The sequence below is a fragment of the Prionailurus viverrinus genome, chromosome B1, assembly GCF_022837055.1.
Source record: "Prionailurus viverrinus isolate Anna chromosome B1, UM_Priviv_1.0, whole genome shotgun sequence".
NCBI lineage: Eukaryota > Metazoa > Chordata > Mammalia > Carnivora > Felidae > Prionailurus > Prionailurus viverrinus.
In genome coordinates, this window is record NC_062564.1 from 134,869,060 (window position 1) to 134,882,149 (window position 13,090).

The 13,090-nt window shown below is 37.4% G+C and overlaps 1 protein-coding gene across 9 annotated transcripts in view; it reads left to right on the forward strand.

Moving 5' to 3' along the window:
* The window catches only part of MAPK10 (mitogen-activated protein kinase 10), a 557,027-nt gene that overhangs the window by 97,319 nt on the left and 446,618 nt on the right, over window positions 1-13,090 (forward strand). Inside the window, exon 4 of one of the 9 annotated variants that reach the window (XM_047857255.1) lies at window positions 11,968-12,022. The exons of the other annotated variants lie outside the window; for them this stretch is intronic. The gene's annotated coding sequence lies outside the window, so the exon portion shown is untranslated. The remainder of the gene's footprint in view (window positions 1-11,967; window positions 12,023-13,090) is intronic. 9 annotated transcript variants of the gene reach the window in all.

Here is a 13,090-nt window from a genome sequence, read left to right on the forward strand (position 1 = left end):
CCCTCAACAGAATTGTTTTAGAGAAAACATACCTCAACATAATAAAGACCATTTATGAAAAACCCACAGCTAACATCATTCTTAGCGGGGAAAAACTGAGAGCTTTCCCCCTAAGATCAGGAACAAGACAGATGGTCACTATCACCATTTTTATTCAACAAGTACTGGAAGTCTCAGCCACAGTAATGAGTCTGCAAAAAGAAGTAAAACTTTTAATATTTGCAGATGACATGATACTATATATAGGAAACCCTAAAGACTCCACCAAAAAACTGCCAGAGCTGATAAATGAATTCGGTAAAGTTAAGGATACAAAATCAATGTAAAGAAATCTGTTGCATTTCTATATGCTAAAAATGAAGCAGCAGAAAGAGAATTTAAGAAAACAATCCCATCTGCAATTGCACCAACAATAAGATACCTAGGAATAAGCCTAACCAAAGAGGTAGGTGAAAGACCTGTACTCTGAAAACTATAAAAAGCAGATAAAAGAAACTGAAGATGACACAAAAAAATGGAAAGACATTTCATGCTTATGGATTGGAAGAATAAATATTGTTAAAATGTCTATACTTCCCAAAGCAATCCACAGATTTAATGCAATTCTTATCAAAATATCAACAGCATTTTTCATGCAACTAGAACAAACAATCCTAAAATTTGTATGGAACCACAAACGATCCTGAATAGCCAAAGCAATCTTGAAAAAGAAAATCAAAGCTGGAGGCATCACAATTCTGGACTTAAGTTATGTTCTAAAGCTTTAGTGATCAAAACAGTATGGTACTGGCGCAAAAATAGACACATAAATCAATAGAACAAAATAGAAAACCCAGAAGTAAACCCACAATTATATGGTGAATTGATCTTTTATAAAGCAGGAAATAATATCCAAAGGGAAAAGGACAGTCTCTTCAACAAATGGTGTTGGAAAAACTGGACAGCAACATGCAAAAGAATGTAACTGGACCACTTTCTTACACCATACACAAAAATGAATTCAAAATGGATTAAAGACCTAAATATAAGAACTGAAGCCATAAAAATTCTCAAAGAGAACACAGACAGTAACCTCTTTGACATTGGCCATAGCCAACTTTTTTCTACATACATCTCTTGAGGCAAGGGAAGCAAAAGGAAAAATTAACTGTTGGGATTACGTCAAAATAAAAAGCTTCTGCAAAGGGAAGGTAATAGTCAACAAAACTAAAAGGCACCCTATGGAATGGGAAAATATTTGCAAATGACATATCTGATAAAGGGCTAGTATCCAAAATATATAAAGAACTTACACAGCTCAACACTCAAAAAACAAATAACCCAATTAGAAAATGGACAGAAGACACAAACAGACATTTTCCCAAAGAAGACATCCTGATGACCAACAGACACTTGAAAAGATGTTCATCATCTTTTACCATCAGGGGAATGCAAATCAAAACTACCATGAGATATCACCACATACTTGTTAGAATGGCTAAAATAACACAAGAAACAACAGTGTTGGCAAGGATGTGGACAAAAGGGAACACTCTTGTGTTGTTGGTAGGAATGCAAACTGGTACAGCCAGCCACTGTGGAAAACAGTATGGAGAGTCTTCAAAACGTTAAAAGTAGAATTACCTTATGATCCAGCAATTGCACTATTGGTTATTTACCCAAGGAATACAAAAACACTAATTCAAAGGGACATGTGTACCCCTGTTTAAAGTAGCACTATTCATAATAGCTAGGATACGTAAACAGTCTAAGTGTCCATTGACTGATGAATGGATGAAGAAGATGCGGTATGTATTTAATGGAGTATTGTTCACCCACAGAAAGAATGAAATCTTGCTATTTGCAACAATATGGATGGAGGTAGAGAGTATAATGCTAAGCAAAATAAGTCAGAGAAAGACAAATAGCATATGATATCATGCATTTGTGGAATAAGAAACAAACAACCAAAAGAAAAAAAATAAGAGAGATTGAGAGAGAGAGAGAGACAGAATGAGAGAGAGAGGGTCAAAGCAAGAAACAGATTTTTTTAACTTTATTTTTTATTTTTTAAAATTTACATCCAAATTAGTTAGCATATAGTGAAGCAATGATTTCAGGAGTAGATTCCTTAGTGCCCCTTACCCATTTAGCCCATCCCTGCTCCCACAACCCCTCCAGCAACCCTCAGTTTGTTCTCCATATTTATGATTCTCTTCTGTTTTGTCCCCCTCCCTGTTTTTATATTATTTTTGTTTCCCTTCTCTTATGTTCATCTGTTTTGTGTATTAAAGTCCTCATATGAGTGAAGTCATATGATTTTTGTCTTTCTCTGACTAATTTCACTTAGCATAATACCCTCTAGTTCCATCCACATACTTGCAAATGGCAAGATTTCATTCTTTTTGATTGTCGAGTAATACTCCATTGTATATATCTATACCACATGTTCTTTATCCATTCACCCATCGATGGACATTTGGGCTCTTTCCATACTTTGGCTATTGTTGATAGTGCTGCTATAAACATGGGGGTGCATGTGTCCTTTTGAAACAGCACACCTGTATCCCTTGGATAAATACCTAGTAATGCAATTGCTGGGTCGTAGGGTAGTTCTATTTTTAATTTTTTGAGGAACCTCCAGACTTTTTTCCAGAGTGGTTACACCAGCTTGCATTCCCACCAGCAGTGCAAAAAAGATCCTCTTTCTCCACATCCTCGCCAACATGTGTTTTTGCCTGAGTTGTTCATGTTAGCTATTCTGACAGGTGTGAGATGGTATCTCATTGTGGTTTTGATTTGTATTTCCCTGATGATGAGTGATGTTGAGCATTTTTTCATGTGTTGGTTGGCCATCTGGATGTCTTCTTTGGAGAAGTGTCTATTCATGTCTTTTGCCCATTTCTTCACTGGATTATTTGTTTTTTGGGTGTTGAGTTTGGTAAGTTCTTTGTAGATTTTGGATACTAACCCTTTATCGGATATGTCATTTGCAAATATCTTCTCCAATTCTGTTGGTTGCCTCTTAGTTTTGCTGATTGTTTCCTTCGCTGTGCAGAAGCTTTTTATTTTGATGAGGTCCCAGTAGTTCATTTTTGCTTTTGTTTCCCTTGCCTCCGGAGATGTGTTGAGTAAGAAGTGGCTGCAGCCAAGATCAAAGAGGTTTTTGCCTACTTTCTCCTCGAGGATTTTTATGGCTTCCTGTATTACATTGAGGTCTTTCATCCATTTTGAGTTTATTTTTGTGTATGGTGTAAGAAAGTGGTCCAGGTTCATTCTTCTGCATGTTGCTGTCCAGTTTTTCCAGCACCACTTGCTGAAGAGACTATCTCTATTCCATTGGATATTCTTTCCTGCTTTGTCAAAGATTAGTTGGCCATACCTTTGTGGGTCCATTTCTGGTTTCTCTATTCTATTCCATTGATCTGAATGTCTGTTCTTGTGCCAGTACCATACTGTCGTGATGATTACGGCTTTGTAGTATAGCTTGAAGTCTGGGATTGTGATGCCTCCTGCTTTGGTTTTCTTTTTCAAGATTGCTTTGGCTACTCGGGGTCTTTTCTGGTTCCATACAAATTTTAGGATTATTTCTTCTAGCTCTGTAAAGAATGCTGGTGTTACTTTGATATGGATTGCATTGAATATGTTGATTGCTTTGGGTAGTATCAACATTTTAACAATATTTGTTCTTCCTATCCAGGAGCATGGAATCTTTTTCCATTTCTTTGTGTCTTCTTCAATTTCTTTCATAAGCTTTCTATAGTTTTCAGTGTATAGATTTTTCCCCTTTTTGGTTAGATTTATTCCTAGGTATTTTATGGTTTTTGGTGCAACTGTAAATGGGATCAATTCCTTGATTTCTCTTTCTGTTGCTTCATTGTTTGTGTATAGGAATGCAACCGATTTCTGTGCATTGATTCTATATCCTGCAACTTTCCTGAATTCATGAATCAGTTCTAGCAGTTTTTTGGTGGAATCTTGGGTTTTCCATATACAGTATCATGTCATCTGCAAAGAGTGAAAGTTTGGCCTCCTCCTGGCCAATTTGGATGCTGTTTATTTCTTTGTGTTGTCTGATTGCAGAGGCTAAGACTTCCAATACTACATTGAATAACAGTGGCAAGAGTGGACATCCCTGTCTTGTTCCTGACCTTAGGGGGAAAGCTCTCAGTTTTTCCCCATTGAGGATGATATTAGCATTGGGTCATTCATATATGGCTTTTATGATCTCGAGGTATGATCCTTCTATCCCTGCTTTCATGAGGATTTTTATCAACAAAGGGTGCTGTATTTTGTCAAGTGCTTTCTCTGCATCTATTGAGAGGATCATATGGTTCTTGTCCTTTCTTTTATTGACATGATGAATCACGTTAATTGTTTTGCAGATATTGAACCAGCCCTGCATCCCAGGTATAAATCCCACTTGGTCGTGGTGAATAATTTTTTTAATGTATTGTTGGATCCGATTGGCTAATATCTTGTTGAGGATTTTTGCATCCATGTTCATCAGGGATATTGGTCTATAGTTCTCCTTTTTAGTGGGGTCTCTGTCTGGTTTTGGAATCAAGGTAATGCTGGCCTCATAGAAAGAGTTTGGAAGTTTTCCTTCCATTTCTATTTTCTGGAATAGTTTCAAGAGAATGGGTGTTAACTTTTCCTTAAATGTTTGGTAGAATTCCCCTGGAAAGCCATCTGGCCCTGGACTCTTGTTTTTTGGCAGATTTTTGATTACTAATTCGATTTCCTTACTGGTTACGGGTCTGTTCAAATTTTCTATTTCTTCCTGTTTCAGTTTTGGTAGCGTATATGTTTTTAGGAATTTGTCCATTTCTTCTGTCCAATCTAGGAGATTGCCCATTTTATTGGCATATAATTGCTCATAATATTCTTTTATTATTGTTTTTATTTCTGTTGTGTTGGTTGTGATCTCTCCTCTTTCATTCTTGATTTTACTTATTTTGGTCCTTTCCTTTTTTTTCTGGATCAAACTGGCTGGTGGTTTATCAATTTTGTTAATTCTTTCAAAGAACCAGCTTCTGGTTTTATTGATCTGTTCTACTGGTTTTTTTTTTGTTTGTTTGTTTGTTTTGATAGCATTAATTTCTGCTCTAATCTTTATTATTTCCTGTCTTCTTCTGGTTTTGGGTTTTATTTGCTGTTCTTTTTCCAGCTCCTTAAGGCATAAGGTTAGGCTGTGTATCTGAGATCTTTCTTCCTTCTTTAGGAAGGCCTGGATTGCTATATATTTTCCTTTTATGACCACTTTATGACCGTCCCAGAGGTTTTGGGTTGTGGTGCTATCATTTTCATTGACTTCCATATACTTTTTAATTTCCTCTTTAACTGCTTGGTTAGCCCATTCATTCTTTAGTAGGATGTTCTTCAGTCTCCAGGTATTTGTTACCTTTCCAAATTTTTTCTTGTGGTTGATTTTGAGTTTCATAGCATTGTGGTCTGAAAATATGCACGGTATGATCTCGATCTTTTTGTACTTACTTAGGGCTGATTTGTGTCCCAGTATATGGTCTATTCTGGAGATCATTCCATGTGCACTGGAGAAGAATGTATATCCTGCTGCTTTAGGATGAAATGTTCTGAATATATCTGTTAAGTCCATCTGGTCCAATGTGTAATTCAAAGCCATTGTTTCCTTGTTGATTTTTTGATTAGATGATCTGTCCATTGCTGTGAGTGGGGTGTTGAAGTCTCCTACTATTATGGTATTACTATTGATGAGTTTATGTTTGTGATCAATTGATTTATATATTTGGGTACTCCACATTTGGTGCATAAATGTTTACAATTGTTAGGTCTTCTTGGTCTATAGACCCCTTGATTATGATATAATGCCCTTCTGCATCTCTTGATACAGTCTTTATTTTAAAGTCTAGATTGTCTGATGTAGTATGGCTATTCCAGCTTTCTTTTGTTGACCATTAGCATGATAGATGGTTTTCCATCCCTTTATTTTCAATCTGTAGGTGTCTTTAGGTCTAAAGTGGGTTTCTTGTAAACAGCATATAGATGGATCTTGTTTTCTTATCCATTCTGTTACCTTATGTCTTTTGATTGGAGCATTGAGTCCATTGACATTTAGAGTGAGTACTGAAAGATATGAATTTATTGGCATTATGAAGCTTGTAGAGTTGGAGTTTCTGGTGGTGTTCTCTGGTCCTTTCTAATCTTTTGTTGCTTTTGGTATTTATTTATTTATATATATATTTTTCATCTTTTCTCCCTTCAGAGAGTCCCCCTTAAAATTTCTTGCAGGACTGGTTTAGTTGTCACAAACTCCTTTAATTTTTGTTTGTCTGGGAAACTTTTATCTCTCCTTCTATTTTGAATGACAGTCTTGCTGGATAAAGAATTCTTGGCTGCATATTTTTCTGATTCAGCACACTGAATATATCTGGCCACTCCTTTCTGGCCTGCCAAGTTTCTGTGGATAGGTCTGCTGCAAACCTGATCTGTCTTCCATTGTAGGTTAGGGACTTTTTTTCCCTTCCTGCTTTCACGATTCTCTCCTTACCTGAGTATTTTGTGAATTTGACTATGATATGCCTTGTTGATGGTCTGTTTTTGTTGAATCTAATGGGAGTCCTCTGTGCTTCCTGGATTTTGATGTCTGTGTCTTTTCCCAGGTTAGGAAAGTTTTCTGCTATGATTTGCTCACATAACCCTTCTACCTCTGTTTCTCTCTCTTCCTCCTCTGGGACCCCTATGATTCTGATATTGTTCCTTTTTAACGAGTCACTGATTTCTCTAATTCTTAAATCGTGCTCTTTTGCCTTAATCTCCCTCTTTTTTTCTACTTCGTTATTCTCTATAAGTTTGTCCTCTCTATCGCTGATTCTCTGTTCTGCCTCGTCCATCCTTGCTGCCACTGCATTCATCTGTGATTGCAGCTCAGTTATAGCATTTTTAATTTCATTCTGGCTATTTTTTGCTTCTTTTATCTCTGCAGAAAGGGATTCTAATCTATTTTCAACTCCAGCTAGTATACTTATTATTGTGATTCTAAATTCTGGTTCAGACATCTTGCTTGTATCTGTGTTGGTTAAATCCCTGGCTGTTGTTTCTTTGTGCTCTTTCTTTTGGGGTGAATTCCTTTGTTTTGTCATTTTGAAGGGAGAAAAGGAATTAATGAGGTAGAAAAATTGAAATTAAAAAAAATTAAAATTAAAAATTAAAAATTAAACACACACACACACACACACACACAGACACACACACACACACACAAATAGAATAGATGATGCTAGATCCTAGGTGTGTTCAGGGTGTTCTGGGTGTTGAAAGTGGTTTGACAGATTAGGGAAATGAAAAAAAACGGGGGAAAGAAAAAAGAAAGGAAATCATTTGAGAATTTGAAAAAATTAATACACTAAAGTAGACTAAAATGAGATGATGTGGGTAAAATAGAATTTGAAAAAAAATACACAAAAGTAGAGAATATAGTAGAAAAAAATTAAAGAAAAATATTTTTAATAAAAATGAAAAAGAAATATGAATTTTTTCATTTTCTGTATTTAAGAAAAAAGAAAAGAAATGAAAAAGAAAAAAGTTAAAAAAAGAAAAAAGAAAAAAAAGAAATCGTTTGAAAATTTGAAAAAGTGAATACACTGTAGTAGACTGAAATAAAATGGTGGGGGTAAGATAGAATTTGAAAAAATTTACATAAAAGCAAAAAATATAGTAATAAAAATTAAATAAAAATATTTTTAAAAGAAATTCAAAGTAAAAATGAAGTTTTTCTCTTTCTGCATTCAAGAAAAAGAAATGAAAAAGATAAAAAAAGCAAAAGAAAGAAAAAAGGTAATTGAAAATTTGAAAAGATGAGTACACTGAAGTAGACTAAAATAAAATGATGGAAGTAAAGTAGAATTTTTAAAAAATTACACAAAAGTAAAAAATATAGTAATAAAAATTAAAGACATATTTTTAATAAAAAATGAAAATAAAAATGAGTTTTTTCTCTTTCTGTATTCAAGAAAAAGAAAAGAATTGTAAAAGAGAAAAAGGAAAAAGAGAAAAAAAAAGAAAAAAAACTTGAATAGATGAACCTGCTAACAGATTGAAGTAGGACTGAAATTACTTCGTTTCCCCTAGAGGTCAGTCCATGTAGCTCTTTATAGTCCATAAATTAAGCCGGCAGTGAGGTTTGTGTTCTTGAAGAGAGAAGTTGGCCTAGTTGGGCGGGGCTCAGTGTAACATCTCTGCTCTCCACTAGATGGCACTGCTAGCCTACTGGGGTGGATTGCTGCGGTGCTCATAGGTGTGCATGCGCATGCGCAGGAGCGGTGAAAATGGTGCCACCCACCTACCCAGTCTGTTCTCCCGGATCAGCAATTGCGCACCAGTCCTCCGTCTTCAGCTCTCCTCCACTCCCCTCTTTTCCACTCTCCGTGACCAGGCCCCAGGCAGTACCTCTCTCCCAAGTTTTGTCTCAGATGCGGCTGTTTTCCCCTGGCCCCTTACTTCTGAAGGACTGAGGCTTTGACCCGTTCTGCCCCTCTGCAGGAGGGTCTCATCGAACAATGGCCAAATGAGCAATGACTGAATGTCAGCTGCACCCAGGAATGCCCGCTGGACCCTTCTGTTGCTGGTGCCCCAAGACGGTGGCCAGGTGCCAGCCCACCCCAAAGAAAGATCGTGAGACAGTGTAGCATCAGCATTTCAGGGATTATGGAAAATTGCAACACACATCTGGCACCAGGCTTCACCTTCAATGACCTTGCCCCAGCACCAGCAAATGTAGCTGCCTTCCAGGGTTGCTAGGACCAGGTGGCTTCCACAGTCTCTACCAAATGTCCTTCCCACAGTGGAACCACTTTTCCCTGTGTGGCCTGAGAACGTCCCTGACCCCACTTTGTTCCTGGGGATTCACCTTTCCCACCAGAGCACTGCCAGGTATCGAGCTGCAGAGTTGCAGCCTTTGTGCTCCCCTTGTTTACAGTCTTAATGGAATTTATACCCTCTCCTTTCTCCCTTTTTAGTTTAGTCCCTGTGGCTGTTTCCAATTTTCCACTGTCTCTCCAGCTGCTTTTGGGGAGGGGTGCTTTTCTGTATGCTGTCCCCCTCCCCAGTCTCCATCTTCTATCCGCCCACAAAAGGGGTTCCCTACCTTTCGCGGCTTCTTGCTCCCCAAGTGCAGCTCTTCATGCCACGTACCTGCTGAATTCTGTGGTTCAGGTTGTGCATATTGTTGTGTTAATCTTCTGATCTGTTTTCTAGGTGTGTAGGATGGTTTAGTGCTGGTCTGGCTGTATTTCATGAGAGCGAGACACACAAAAAGCTTCCATGCTGTTCTGCTATCTTGGCTCCTCCCCTGAAACTGATTTTTAATTATAGAGAACAAACTGTTCGTTACTAGTGGGTAGGAGGGTAGGGAGATGGGTTGAATAGGTAGGTGATGGAAATTAAGGAGTGCATATTTGATGAGCACCAGGTGATGTATGAAAGTGTTGAATCACTATATGTGCATCTGAAACTAATATAACACTGTATGTTAACTAACAGAAATAAAAAAAAGTGAAAAAAAGAAGAATATACTGAGGAGATATAATCAGTCAAATTTAGTGGGAAATTATATAGGACATTCAAACACAGCTCTTCAACAAATAGCAAGAGGAAAAAAAAAAGGAGGTGAAAGTGGAACTTGAAAATTAAAAGAGACTTAAATGACTACAAATATTACTAAATCTGTCCCTTATTTGGGTCCTGTTTAAAATAAGCATGGTGAAAAAACCTATTTGTAAGATTTATGAGACAATTAAATAGTTGACATTACATGTTTGATATCATCAAGATATTATTTTTAGGTGTGATATGGTATTTTAGTTATGTTTAAAGACAAGTTGTTATCTTTTAGAGATTCACATTAAAATATTTATAAATGAAATCATGTGATACCTGTGATTTGCCTTCAAATAGTTGGGGGAGAGGGTGGTTGGAGATATGGATAGGGCAAAATTGACCATGGGCTTATAGGTATTGGCACCAGGTGGATACTTGGGAATTTATCATACCATTTTATCTACTTTTGAGTAGATTTGAAATTCTTCGTAATTAAACATTAAAATATCAAGAAATTGGTTACAGTGCCTTTACAAGATTGGGCCCCCTGTATCCAGTTCAGTCTGAAATAAACCATTACACTTGCAGATTTTAAATTATTTCCCTTGATAATCCCCAAGATAAACCCAGGCCACTTCCTAACTCCCACATATGTTGTTTTATCATTCATTCAACAAATAGGTATTGAGTGCCTAATATATGCTAGGTTCAGGGATAGGCAGTGCTGATAAAAGAAAGTAAGCAAAAAAAAAAAAAAGAAAGAAAAAAGAAACAAAAAAGACAAGTCCCTGCCTTCATCGAGTTACAGACTAATAGGTTTTAATGATCCTGGATAAGACTATAATTAGTAGCAAGTCTTTACAGAAAGTAGAAAGGTGAAGGAGAACAGCACACAAAAAATAAGTTACAACTTCTATATCAACCCAAGCTGGCTTCCTGTCTATCCCTGTTTGACTAATTCCATTTATCTAGGGGCTGTTTTTTTCCCATCTCTGTAATTGTCCTGGACTATACATGACTCAGAATCCAGGACAGACTAACTCCAAGGACCCGGAGAGAGAATATTTTTCTAACAAACATTTTAATCTGCTTCTTCAAATCCTCATTTCTTGCCAAGATTAACCTCTTCCCTGGAAACTTAGAAAACATTGTAAATTCAAGACAGGTAGAATGGTCACAAGCTTTAAATGTCAGATTAAAAGAAAAGAATGTGGAGGCAAATTTCAACCTTATAAGGAAGAATTTTCTAACAATTTTTGCAGGCCAAATGAAAGAAGTCACCTTGTGACAAGTTGTTCTTGTAAGTAGTCAGGATGGCTATTTGTCAAGGATGCAAAAGAGAAGTTATTTGTGGTGGGAGTTTAAACTTAGCTAGCCAAAACTCCTGTTTAGTTGTTAACATTTGATTCTTTGAACAATGAAAATGGGAATGCTAAAGGCACTGTTAACATCTGGAAGGGAGAGAAATTTCAGGGTAGAGATTTTTGCTTGTGCTTCTACAATTACATAATAAACCTTCAATATATATGTAAGTGGGTATAAATAGACATTGAGGCATCAGTGTTATGTGTCAATAGATGGGGCACTGGCCCTAACTAGAATGTGGGAGTGGTGGTGAAACCATTCACTGCAGGTCCTACATTCTCAGAGGAGACTTGAGCATATTCTTCTCTCTCTTTTTTTAAAGTCTATTTATTTATTTTGAGAAAGAGAGAGAGAGAGGGAGCAGCAAGGGGCAGAGAGAGGAGAGAGAGAATCCCAAGCAGGCTCTGCTCTGTGAGCCTTTACAGAATGAACTGCAGGATCATGACTTGAGATGAAACCAAGAGTTGGATGCTCAACTGACTGAGCTGCCCAGAACCCTGAGCAGATTCTTCTCAACATTCAGTTTCCACTGCTGTTCTCAAAGTGCCCTAAGACATCTAGGATAGTTCAGTTCATCCTGGAGGCCAGTCTCAAGGAGACAGTACTGGCTATGTTGTCAACCATAAATTTTGGCACACCAAATTTGATGTATTGTTACTACTTAGGTTTGAACTACCTCCTGAAACACCACCACCACCATCATTATCAATCACTGTATTAGGATAAGGTAGATTATGGTGGGTAACAATTGTGAAGTCTTAATGGCTTATGACAAGATGTATTTCTCACTTTACACTGCATGCCTACCTTGGTTTGGCTAGAGTTCTGCTCAAGTCTCCTTCCTCTTGGAATCCAAGATGAAGGAATAGCCACCATCTGAAACATTGTAAATCACCATGGTTGAGGGAAAGAGTAAATATGAAAACTGCATAATGGCTCTTCTTGAAATAGAGTATTGGGCCTCTGGGTTGTGGTGTCTTAATTGTAGTAGGTCTGGGATCTAGGAAAAACTTGATCCAGCCACTCACTAGTAATCCTTCTTTACAGGATCCTGGAAAAAATGCATGAAGAAAATATACCATGTTTCTGTTGAAGAATTCCGGTGAGCTAGATTGTACTCTACCAGAGACTCCATTGAACAAGCTATGTTAGCCCGAACAGTTTAGGACTAAAAGGGGTTAAATGCCTGTTCTTCTCACTTCCAATCCATAGCAGGGATCTGAACTGCATTCTTATTACTCCATTATTATCTGCTAACAAGAGGCTGAAGACAGCATGAGATACAGAGGAAGGAACTAGAGAGCTTTTGTCTCAAAACCTAGTGGAGAGCTTGTATGGGATGCATTTCCATTACCAACCCACATGGGGAAGGAAGCCAGAGAACCTGGAGAGAGAAAGCGAGCAAGAGCCTGCCAGTGGTAGCATGTGGGGTGGGAGATGGCCAGTCTGTCTCAGGAAGGGCGGACTCAAGACCATACCTTATTTCTCTTGGGGATCAGAGGAAGAGAGGTAGGAAGGACTATAAAACACATGTACATACTCCCCTTTTAACAATTTCAAAATTTCCAGCCAAGCAGGGCAGCTTATGAAACTGTATATTCAAAAACCATCCATCTACCATTCATAGGTAGACACTTAATACTGAAGAGAAAGGCACAAGGAAATGGTGTCTCCTAACCATGGGCTTCCTTCTGGGCAGGGATGGAGTAAAGGAGGAAAATGAACTGGGCTTTGGTATAGGGATCCTTTCCCTTTAGACTTTATTGTCTGGCAAGAATGACCCTAAACTGAAGCATGTAGATGCATGTAGCATATCAGGTAATAATCTATTTTTATTTCTCAGTGGGAAGGTGTGTCACTTTAATGCTTAAACTTTAAAAAGTCCTTCATAGGTTGTTGTTTATGCTGATTCCTTATAATTTTGTTCTATATTTTTCAAGCATGTACAAGTATTTTTATTTTTTAACAGCAGATGAGAAATGGTCTATTTTTTTACCTTACACATAGAGTGTGGCTAGGGATTGTGACTAAGTGTGAATGTCCTCTCCAGCTTCTAATTTGGATCTCTAACCACTTCCTTTTCAGCAAGGATTCTTAACAACAAAAAGAAAACAAAATAATGTCCCAATGAGTAAGTTATTTTACTTTTTGCAGACAGTGGTTTGTTAAT